The sequence below is a fragment of the Lepus europaeus genome, chromosome 4 (genome assembly GCF_033115175.1).
Source record: "Lepus europaeus isolate LE1 chromosome 4, mLepTim1.pri, whole genome shotgun sequence".
Taxonomy (NCBI): Eukaryota; Metazoa; Chordata; class Mammalia; order Lagomorpha; family Leporidae; genus Lepus; species Lepus europaeus.
Window position 1 is genome coordinate 153,518,104 of NC_084830.1, and position 11,599 is coordinate 153,529,702.

Below are 11,599 nucleotides of genomic sequence, written 5' to 3' on the forward strand. Positions count from 1 at the left end.
GGACGTAATGGCTGAGGAAACAGTAGGGAACTTCCCAGGAGAGTTTTCTTCCTCCTTCGACGAGCTGTACGAAAAATGTAGGGGCAGCGTCATCCACCTGGGATGGAGCGAGGCTGGACAGACAGCAAGGATGGATGGCAGTGGGGAATTCGGCAACCGTGAGGTAATGAGCTGCAAGACCCAGCGGTTTTCCATTCTATTTAATTTCAAAGGTTTAATTTTCACCATTACCAAATGGTGATTATTGCATCCCTGTGTGAACACAGCCTTGACCCTGACGCTACCACGTAGAAGTAGATCGTGCCCACATGCTTTTTGAATTTCCCTTGGTTATCTTCATAGGAAGAGTACTGATGGCATTTTTTTAAACCTCTGCTTCTCTGCTTTGCTCTCGCTGTCCCCTTTGACTGGAATGCCCCTCCCCTTGCACTGACTGCTTTTGAGATCCTTCCTGCTCTTTTGTTAGCCTGTGTTACTCCTTCCTGTCTTATGAGGAAGGTTCTTCTGAGTTCCCAAAGCATGTTTGTCCCCCACCCCAAGCCAACAATTATTTGAAAAGTTTTGTGTGACTTACATACAACAGAATTTATATATTGCAGGTATACAATTTGATCAATTTTAAATATAATTGTCACTCATATCAAGATATAGAACATTTCCAGAGGACTCCTTTATGACTGGCACAGCTCAATCCCAGAGACAAGCTTTGCCTGTTTTTGATCTGCATGTAAATTGGTGATTATCACCTGAAAGCAATTTTATCCACAAAGGGCATTTGCCGATGTCTGGAAATATATTTTGTTCTCAGAATCTAGTAATGTAGGCTAGAAAGTGGAGGAGAGAACAACATGACTTCCTATGCTGCGTCATGATATTATATATTCCCTACAGAGATCTAGAACCAATAGAGTCTGGAGCTGGGCACACAGTCACCCTGCAGGCTCTGAGATTAAAAAGGATCCCAGGAGTCCTGCCTCAGAGCAGCCATGTGTGTGTTCTCCCTGAGTAGACTGTCAGAACTGAGGTCTGTTTGTAGGAGGGCCAGTCCTCTGCATCACGTAGGCTAATGTGAGCCACAGGTGAAATGATATTCAGTGAAGAGGAACTTCAGTAGTCCCAGCTTCTGCTACTCACTTGCCAGGAAGTCTGCAGGCAATCTGGATAGAAGGTGGCAGACAGCAACCCCATCCCACTGACAGGTAGAGACCAGGTGGGCAACCAAGCATCCTACCAGGCACAGCACCATGCCTTGTAGCAAAGAATTGTCTGATGCTGCATGTCAATAGAACGAGGTTTGCAAACCTGAGATCAATAAGAGCACACAGTATGCATTCTTCAGAGTCTGATTGCTTTTACTCAGGATCGTGTCTGTGAGCTTCACCGGTGTTGCCGTGTGAATCAGTAGTTCTTATTGCCGTGCAGTATTCTGCCCTGCGTCATAAATGACTATTTTTATTTATTCTTCTGTTATTGATGGCTATACCAAAGTTATTTTTAGATAAAGCACTGGAATACTTATTTCATTGGTAGATATTTGTATTTAGCTAGGTTGAAAAAAGTTACTGTGGGGCTGGCGCTGTGGCATAGTGGGTGAGGCCGCTGTCTGCAGTGCCAGCATCCCATATGGGCGCCAGTTCAAGGCCCGGCTGCTCCACTTCCGATCCAGCTCTCTGCTATGGCCTGGGAAAGCAGTAGAAGATGGCCCAAGTCCCTGAGCCCCTGCACCTGCGTGGGAGTCCTGAAGGAGGCTCCTGGCTCCTGGCTTCAGATTGGCACAGCTCCGGCCATTGCGGCCAGTTGGGGAGTGAACCAGTGGATGGAGGAGCTCTCTCTTTCTACCTCTCCTTCTCCCTCTGTGTAATTCTGAGTTTCAAATAAATAAATCTTAAAAAAAAAAAAAAGAAAAATCACTATGCAAAAGTGACAGATTCACTTGACTTCATCTTATCCTAGCCATAGGAATTAATTCAAGTTATTCAACCACTCTGTGGCTTAAGTCCATGGTCAGTAAAATGGAGATAATGAGGGGCTGGTGCTGTGGCATAGCGGGTAAAGCCACTGCTTGGCGGCACCATTATCCCATATGGGCTCGAGTTCAAGTCTTGGCTGCTCCACTTATGATCCAGCTCCCTGCTAATGCACCTCGGAAAGTAGTGGAGAGTGGCCCAAGTTCTTGGGCCCCCTCACCCACAAGGGAGACCCAAAAGAAGCTCTAGGCTCCTGGCTTTGGATCAGCCCAACTGTGGCCATTGTGGCTATTTGGGGAGTGAACCAGCAGGTAGAAGATGTCTGTCTTTGCCTCTGCCTCTTCTTCTCTGTAACTAACTCTGACTTTCAAATAAATAAATAAATCTTTAAAAAATGGAGATAATGAGATAATAGTACATTTTATAGTCTGTTGAGTTGATTAAACAAGTCAGTGCATTGAAAGTGCTTAGTATAAGTTCTGAACTCATTGTAAGTGATCAACACTGTTGAAGTTCCTATCCACTTAGTTCATGAAACTTAGTCATTGATAAAAAAAAAATGCTTTGTGTCATAAACATTCACTGGTGAAAATGGAGGCAAGACAAAACTAATTGTCTGGAGGTTTATCAAGGCTGCAAGGTGGACTGGTGTTTGCAAAGTTATCTGTTCCAGATGGGGATTGCCTCTGGTAATCCAAAGATCTGGAGACTGATCATTGTCACAGGCCTCTTCAAATGACAAGGATCAAGGACTTTACAAAGTCTCTAAGGAGAAGGAGGATTCAATGTTAGGATTTTACACTTAAGTTAATACAATCTAGAATTTTAGTCACCATATTAAAGAAATCCTTCCCTGGGTTGAACAGAGGCAATCAACAATTAATGCTTGAATCCACCTTTTTTTTTTTTTTTTTAAGATTTATTTATTTGAAAGGCAGAGAGAGAGAGAGAGAGAGAGAGAAAGATCTTCCATTTTGCTGGTTCACTCACCAAATGGCTGTACTCGCCATAATGAGGTGGGTCCAAAGCCAGGAGCTTCTTCCAAGTTTCCCACGTGAGCTCAGGGGCCCAAGCACTGGGGCCATCTTCCACTGCTCTCCCAGGCCACAGCAGAGAGCTAGATTGGAAGTGGGCAGCCAGGACTGCAGCCAGTGCCCATATGGGATGCTGGTGTTGAAAGCAGTGGCTTTACCTGCTGCTCCATGGTGCTTGTCCCTTGAATCCGTCTTGATGGTGAGAAATAGCAGCATGTGGTTGGGGGCAGGGAGGCTGGCTAATATTTCTGTGGCCGTTCACTTAGGGTGCTGGAAATTAGCTATATTAAAAGAAATATGTCATTTGCCTTGTTCAGTGAGGACATTATGGGGTGACCTCACTAAATCTAAGTGAAGGTCATTTTAAAAATAACTTTCTGAGGCAAGTATAATTTTTAAATGAGATGTTAGCCGTCGTACATACTTAATTGACTCAGCGTATTGGTAATAACGCTGATGACTAAGGCTGTGTAGTTGGTCAGCCCTGATTCTAAGAAATAATTGCTGGGAGAGAACAGGTTTTGCTTTGTTGTCATTCCAGTTCCCTGTTGTGTAAATGTAGGTGGGGTCACTGGCCCACATTGTCTCATTGTGTTAGGGGTCTGAGTGGCAGTCAGCCGAACAGGTGAACTTGAAATCATCCTCTGTACACAAATTCGGGAAGGGACTCCTGGCCGTTGTCTCTGTTGCTCTTTGCTTAAGAAAGCCCTTCTTTCTCATCTGGCTTTGCTCATCTGGTCAGATGTACCTGCAGCTCCCGGACTTCGTTCAACCTCAGGTTCAGGGCTCATGATGTCCCCTCTGAGCAAAAGTAGATCCTCTGTGACAGTTGCTTTCTGTAGGAATCCGTTGCATGGCCAGGCGGGTGGATGAGTGAGCTACGGTCCATGGGACCGGGTGACAATTTAGTCTTTTGGAAATGTGCCTGTTGCGGGAGAAGAGCCAGGTACCCCAACCTGAGTGCCTGGCAGGGCCCGCCCAGAGCAGCGCGTTCAGCTATAACAGCTGAGTTCCTCCCTGCCTGCAAAACCGCTCCTGTGACCTCTTCTGGGTCACATGGTTCTTTGACAATGAACAACTGTGTTACAAAGCACAAGGCTCCTAAGAAAAAATATAGATCCTAATAAAGCCAGGTTGGGCTGTCGGGAAGACAGAATTTCTTTTTTTTTTTTTCGACAGAGTGGATAGTGAGAGAGAGAGAGAGAAAGAGAGAAAGGTCTTCCTTTTTGCCATTGGTTCACCCTCCAATGGCCGCTGCAGCCAGCGCATCTCGCTGATCCGAAGCCAGGAGCCAGGTGCTTCTCCTGGTCTCCCAATTGGGTGCAGGGCCCAAGCACTTGGGCCATCCTCCACTGCCTTCCTGGGCCACAGCAGAGAGCTGGCCTGGAAGAGGGGCAACTGGGATAGAATCCGGCGCCCCAACCGGGACTAGAACCTGGTGTGCTGGCGCCGCAAGGCGGAGGATTAGCCTGTTAAGCCATGGCGCTGGCCGGGAAGACAGAATTTCTTGCTTGGTCCATGGGAAAATCAGGAGAGGGAGGCCTTTCACATCTTCCCCCCTCTGCGGAAGATCTGCTTTGAGAAACATCCCATCGGTGTTGCTGGGTTATCGACACAGGCAGATTTGGCAAAACTTGAGGGAGTTGCTTCTGCAGCTTCTGTGAGGTTAGAGCTGGGCAGACGGTTATTGCCGCCTCACGTAAAGACCCGAAATACCTTCTTTGCCAAGAGCAGGGGAGACTGTGACATGCAGAGCTGACAGGAAGCAGCAGGTGAATGGAGGCCGAGGCCGATTAGGAGTGCTGCCAACAAATGTGACCGAGTTTTATTTCACAGAAGAAAGAACAGAGCAACAGTGAAGACGTGGAAGGAAAATGAGGTCAACGTGCTTTCCCTTACCAAAAAAATAAAAAAAAAACCAACTTGTTTCAGGCAGATAACATAAAGACTTCAGTGTCAAATCCACACTGTAATTTACCCTGGAAGATAGAACAAAGCGTAGTCATCGATTCACTTGTGCTCTTTTCCACGTCTCTGCGGCGTGTCCTTACAGCTGAGGGGGAACGGACTTTGATTTGGTGACGCTTGTAACCCGGGCACATGCCAGGTTCTCAGGGGTGGCCTTGGCCGACAGAGCCTGGAAGCCAACAAGGCCTGCACTCGTGCCCCTGCGGCCTTGTGATCAGCTGGCATGGCTCTGAGCAGGCTCTGCTGGTCTTAGAGACGCCTGTCAGCACGCAGGCCCAGTGTGCAGTGGAGAGCAGCCCTCTCCCTCCCAGCCCCCTTGGGTACATCCACTCCCCTCCTGCATGCGAAAGGCTCACTCGGAAGCAGACAGGAGCTTCTTCCGGTGTGCTTACAACCTTCCCTTGTCACAAGCCACTGGGGCCTCTAAGGAGTAGCATGGGAAGTGCGCATTCCGGCCTCTGGGCCAGCAGAGCTGTGGGGAATTGATTTATCCGAAGTTTGTTTCAGAGATCTGAGTCCTTTCGTATCCCTCCTGGTCAGTCCTTCGTGTTAAACATCATCAGCTCTACCAATCCCAGTCCATTTCTAATATTCCTTTAGACGTTACAACAGCCGCAGGAATTGATATTGTTGAGGATTAATTGATGCCCACCTATATTGCATCATCCTACTCACACGAAAATATTTCTAAATTAATTATCACAAATGTAATGCAGGCCTACTATGCACCAGGCGTTATCCTGGAGCTTCGTGAGTAAATAACATTGCTGCTCTCAGGAAACTTATCCCTGTGTTAGCTGTGATGCAATGTGAGGCTGTATACTGAGGAAAGCTAGGAATAAGAAGAGTGGGGTCAGAGGGCAGAGAGGAATGGGTGACAGTGACTGTGACACAGGCATGAGGAAAGCCTAGCTTTGAGGGGTGCAGCTGAGCTGCGACTGGAGTGGAGAGGATCAGGCACATCTGGGGGTGAGATTTGCTTTGGAAGAGAAAATAGAAAATGCAAAAGCTCCAAGGCCCAGGAGCTGGGAGTGTTTGTGGAGTGAAAGAGGCCACTGTGGGTACAATGCAGTGAGCGGTGGGTGATGTGTGGGCTGGATTTGATAGACCTAAGAGGTGGAGTTCAACCTTCACGTGTCCTTGGAAGCCCTGGACAGCTTCAGATGAGAAAGGCAGTCAGTCAGTTAGATAGAGCTTTTAAAAGTCCACAAGAAAGCATGGTTTCATTACAGGACTGTCCCAAAATTATATCCATCCTCTGGCAGGCTGCTGTACTCATGAATTTTGGTGACACATTCAGAGCCAAATTCTCAGTTATTTATACAAACAGTGTTCCTTGTAGATGTGGTACAACTGTGTTTGGTGCAGTCGTGGTTAAGGTGCCTCTTGGGACACCTGCATGCTATGCCTGAATGTGTGGTTCCAGCCTTAGCTGCGATGCTTCTGATCCAGCTCCCTGCTAATGTGTATGCTGGGAGGCAGCAGCTGATAGTCAAGTACTTGGGTCTCTGTCGCTTGAGTGGGAGACCTGGATGGAGGGCTAGGTGGCTGGCTTCAACCTGACCCAGCCCTGCGTGTTGGAGGTATTTGGGAGTGAACCAGCGGATGCAAGATCTCTATTCATCTCCTCCCTCCCTCCCTCCCTCTCTTTCTTTCTCTCTTTCTGTCATCTTTCAAATAAAAAATAAAATAAACAAGTAAAAATATCCTATGAGCAACCCTAGTCATATTTTCTTGAGTTGCTGCTGTGTGTTTACATTTTGCTGGCTATGCTTTCATAAACCTCATTTTCACAACCACTTGGTAGAGTAGATCTCACTACTGCTGTTGGATAAATGTGGAAACTAAGGCTCAGAAGAGTTAAGTGACTTGGCTGCTGCTCTGCCATTAGCAATATTGAACTGGAGCCCTGACACGTTTGTATTAGTCCTTACTTGAAGCCCTTCCTGCTTTTTATGAGTTATACTGTTACTACTCATATTTAATAAATAATGCAGCAGACGTGGAAAGATGACATGATTTACTCAGTGTCGTCTGTCTGGTGTGCCTTGCCTTTGCAGTTGGTCCTAGCACATGATCAGGGCCAAATACAATCACTGGGAGGTGTTTTCCAACTTGAGTGGTAGGAATAAGGCAGTAGTACATTTGGTATTGCTCCCAGCTCTCTTCCACAGGAAGACACAGTCCAGAAAGGACCACTGATTGCATGTAGGTCTTTGGCATCCATGCAGCCACCCACCCACACCCACACACAAATAATAAAGGTCCCACTATAGAAAGAACTACCGAGGCATAACATGTAATTGTCCTTGAATCTCCTTCCTAAACTGGGGCCTGCTTCTGGGTAAGGGCCTTATCACAGGTCTGCTAGGTCAGTCGAGCAGAGACTGACTTGTTCAGTGTTTGGATGCTGAAAACGATTAAGGAATTGTATGGATACCACAGTGTCCAAGGCAGACCTTGGCCGGGCCACAGATTCCTTCATGAACTTCTTTCTTACTGTGTCTTTAAGGACTCTTCGAAAGTCTAAGTTCTTTTTTTTTTTTTTTTTTTTTGACAGGTAGAGTGGATAGGGAGAGAGAGAGACAGAGAGAAAGGTCTTCCTTTTTGCCATTGGTTCACCCTCCAATGGCCGCTGCAGCCGGCGCACCGCGCTGATCCGAAGCCAGGAGCCAGGTGCTTCTCCTGGTCTCCCATGCGGGTGCAGGGCCCAAGGACTTGGGCCATCCTCCACTGCCTTCCTGGGCCACAGCAGAGAGCTGGCCTGGAAGAGGGGCAACCGGGATAGAATCCAGCGCCCCGACCAGGACTAGAACCCGGTGTGCCGGCGCCGCAAGGCGGAGGATTAGCCTGTTAAGCCACGGCGCTGGCCCGGAAGTCTAAGTTCTAAAAATGACACTAGGAAGTCTTCCATATCTTGTGTTGTCCCACCGGTCTGGGACTCAGAATTTGAGGTATCTTCAGTTATCTGCATGGACTTTAATCCAGAAGGCAGCGGATGTAATATCACAGTTCTGGGATTGGAGAACACTAGTACTTTCCTATAGCAGCAAAGGGAAGGAGCGGTTCAGCCTTTCAGAGGGAAAGCCTCGCCCAGCTCAGCAGTGGGTTTCTCATTCACAGTTCTGACAGGAGGCCGTGCAGCTGCTTCCAGCAAATTCCTGCTCAACTCTCCTACCCGGGCTTCTGGGTCTGGGAAGGAAAACCGCTGGTCACCCAATGTGATCCTGAGCATTCTGGGTTGAGAAGTTTCCAATGATAAGCTCTGGGTGAAGCTACAGTTCCAAGCACTTTCTACGTGAGAGCACTCATCTTGACTCCTATATCCAGTGCACCTGTACCCTGGCACAGCCTCACAGCTAAAGGGCTGCTCAGCACTTAAAATGCATCCCCCCAGAGCTGCCGTGGCAACCACCTGCCAGTTGTTGTGCCAGTCTCTGGGGCTGATCACAGGAGTTCCACCTTGTCCTCTGCACAATACCGCATGGCCTTCTCCTTGTTCTGCAAACGCAGCGCACAGCTGGGCCGTGCAGACCAGTTCTGGCCCCCAGGCACACAGCCGACTTTCTGTGAGTGTTCGTAGGACCGTCAGGCACTGTCGCCTCAAGCACAGTTAGGTCTTTGAAGAGTGGCTTTATTGCTACTCCACTGACCCCGTGGTCAGCTTCTTGGCTGAACACAGACAGAGCCTACCATGATTCCCAGAAAGTCCAATTCAGGAAGTGACACTGGGTAGGAAATCGTCATACACTGCTGGTGAGATTTTATAGTAGAACCACTCTGAAAATCAGCTTGCCAGGGTTTAGTGTTACATATATGTAGCATATGTATGACCTAGACGTTCCACACATTGAGAGACATGGAAAGGTATCCTCTTCATAGCTTGCCTGTTTATAGCCCCAGACTGGAAATGGGTGAATGGATTAGACTATCATGGAACACCCATACAGGAAAGTGTGACTCAGTGCTAAAATGGAATGAACTCTTGATAGGTACAGCAGAGCATTTGAAATTTTAGTGCATTATGGCAAGTATACCAAATGCAAAAATGTGCATTCTGTGTGACTGTATTTTTATTCTAGAAGTTGCAGGTTCATGTACAGCGATGGAAAGCAGGTCAGGGTTGCCCGGGTGTGGAAATGACCACAGCTGCCCCGGCTCAAGGGAGTGTTTTGGGTTTGGATGTTGCTTGTGGTAGTGGTAGGCCGGAAATGGACAAAACTCGTTCTTCTGTACACATAAATGGGTGCAGCTTATTGCACCTAAATTAAACCTCGTGAAGTTGATTTTTGTTTTCCAAGTTACATTAAGCAACTTGGTGAAGTTGTTCTGAACAATGAAATCCCGCAGATCCCTCCTTCCTGGTGGGAACTGTCCCTGCAGGAGGTGTGATGAGAGCCCCAGGAGTGTGTCCCGTCATTCACTTCATTTCCTTTCTGAAAGTGGAAGCCCCAGCACAGTGATGGTCAAGTTGGTGTCTGGTCGGCTCTTCCTGTGTTTTGCCTGTAGAGGACGGGTGGAGGGAGCACTGCTGAAGATCCGTGTACTATGGGTGAGCTGGCCGTTGTGGGTGAGTTTCCTTCTAGTTGCGGGTCTTCACGTCTGGTTTTCCTGACCCTTCAGCAGCTTGTGCAGACTGAACAGCCTGGGACAGCAGTAAGGAAGAGCCAGGAAGGGGAGTGATGACCCCTGAGTGAGTGACAGCCTCCTGCAGTGGGAACAGCTCCTGTGACTTCAGTACTTTTACAGATAAGTGGTTCTATCAAACATGCCCTCTAAGTACAAGCAGGCTGCTCACCTGCTGTCTGATTGAACAAACAGTTCATGTCTATGCAAGAAAATTGAAGGGGTTTGATCTTGTTATTGGAAGGAGCGGCCAGCTCCTCAAAGAGGGACCTGGCTCCCATCTGGGCCGGAGGCACTGTGGCACCCAGCCTCCCAGCTCACCCCTGACCATCCCGCTTGCCCCTCCCCCAGTACCTTTGTAAAGACCCAAGTTGTTCCCGTGGCCATAGAAATTTGGTGGAAATGACTTACAAGACAAGATCAAAAGTAGTGTCATGCTGGCTTGCTTTCTTGTACAGCGTTTGCTCTGAGGGAAGCCAACCCTCAGGCACCCACTGGAATGGGCATTAAGGACCATCTGGTTAAGTCCTTTTGGAAGCAGGTCTTCTACCTCTAGTCATGGTTGGGATGACTACAGCCTAAGCAGATATCATGTCACCTACCAGCTGGAGAAACAGCTCCAGCCAGAGCATTCCTGCGTTCATGAACCACGGAGCGGTGAGGTGATCAGGGAGTACTGTTTTAAGCCACTAAATTCTGTGGCAAACTGATGCAACAGTGGATGGTGGATGACGAGAGTCGTGAGTAACTTTAGGGTCTCTTCAGTGAGTGATTCTCATGTCAGTAGCAGTATCCAATTTGACTACACCCCTTTTTTCTCTCTGGTTATTTCATAGTCTGCATTATAGGAGATTTTAATTTGTTTTCATTTTTCTCTAAATGACTTACAAAGTGGATTATGGGCACACAGCTATTTCACACCCTCATTGTCTGGAACTCAGCAACAAAAGGGACTAGATTTCAGGGAAATTGGAACTCTGTTTTTTTTTTTTTTTAATCTTTTTAAAAAATATTTATTTGAGAGGCAGAGTGACACAGAGAGAGATCTTCCATCTGCTGGTTCACGCGGTAATGGTCAGAGCGGGGACAGACCGAAGCCAGAAGCCTGGAGCCTGGAGCTTCTTCCGGGTCTCCCGTGTGGAAGCAGGGGCCCAATTACTTGGACCATCTTCCTCTGCTTTCCGAGACACATTATCAGGGAGCTGGGTGGGAAGTGGAGCAGCTGGGTCTTGAACCAGTGCCTATATGGGATGCCGGCACTGCAGGCAGTGGCTTCACACACTATACCACAGCACTGAGCCCCAAATCTGAATTCTTACACACTGTGTCTGTGATACATGTGACCATTTCTGGTTAAAACAAAACAAAACCACAGGTGAGGAGGAAGCCTCTTTCTTGTCTCATGAATTTTAGCTAAGTTGTTTTAAAATACCTTTACGTATACTAAGTTGAAAGATCACTTTTCTAGAGAATATCATTTCAGTAAGTTCACAGAAAGTTTCTATCAAAAAGCCTTACTTAGTTTGGCCCTGGAAAATAGAATTCATCACACAATGATAAAGAAGGTTTTTTTCCTATACTTAAGAATATGCAACAATTTATTTATTCCCTTATTAAAAATTTATTTGTTGCGGCCAGCACTGTGGCACAATGGGTTAAGCCACTATCCACTGGGCTGGCATCCCATATGGGAGCCAGTTGGAGTCCCGGCTGGTCCACCTCCAAAGCAGGTTGCTACGAATGTGCATGGGAAAGCAGTGGAAGATAGCTTAAGTCCTTGGGGCCCTGCACCCACGTGGGAGACCCAGAAGAAGCTCCTTATCCTAGCTTTTGCTTGGCCCAGCCCTGGCTGTTGTGGCCATTTGGGGAATGAATCAGTGGATGGAAGATTTCTGTCTCTCTCGTTCTGTCTCTAATTCTGACATTCAAATAAAATAAACACATCTTATAAAAATTATTTGTTTTTCTCAAAAGGCAGAGAGAGACAAAGATCTCCCATCCGCT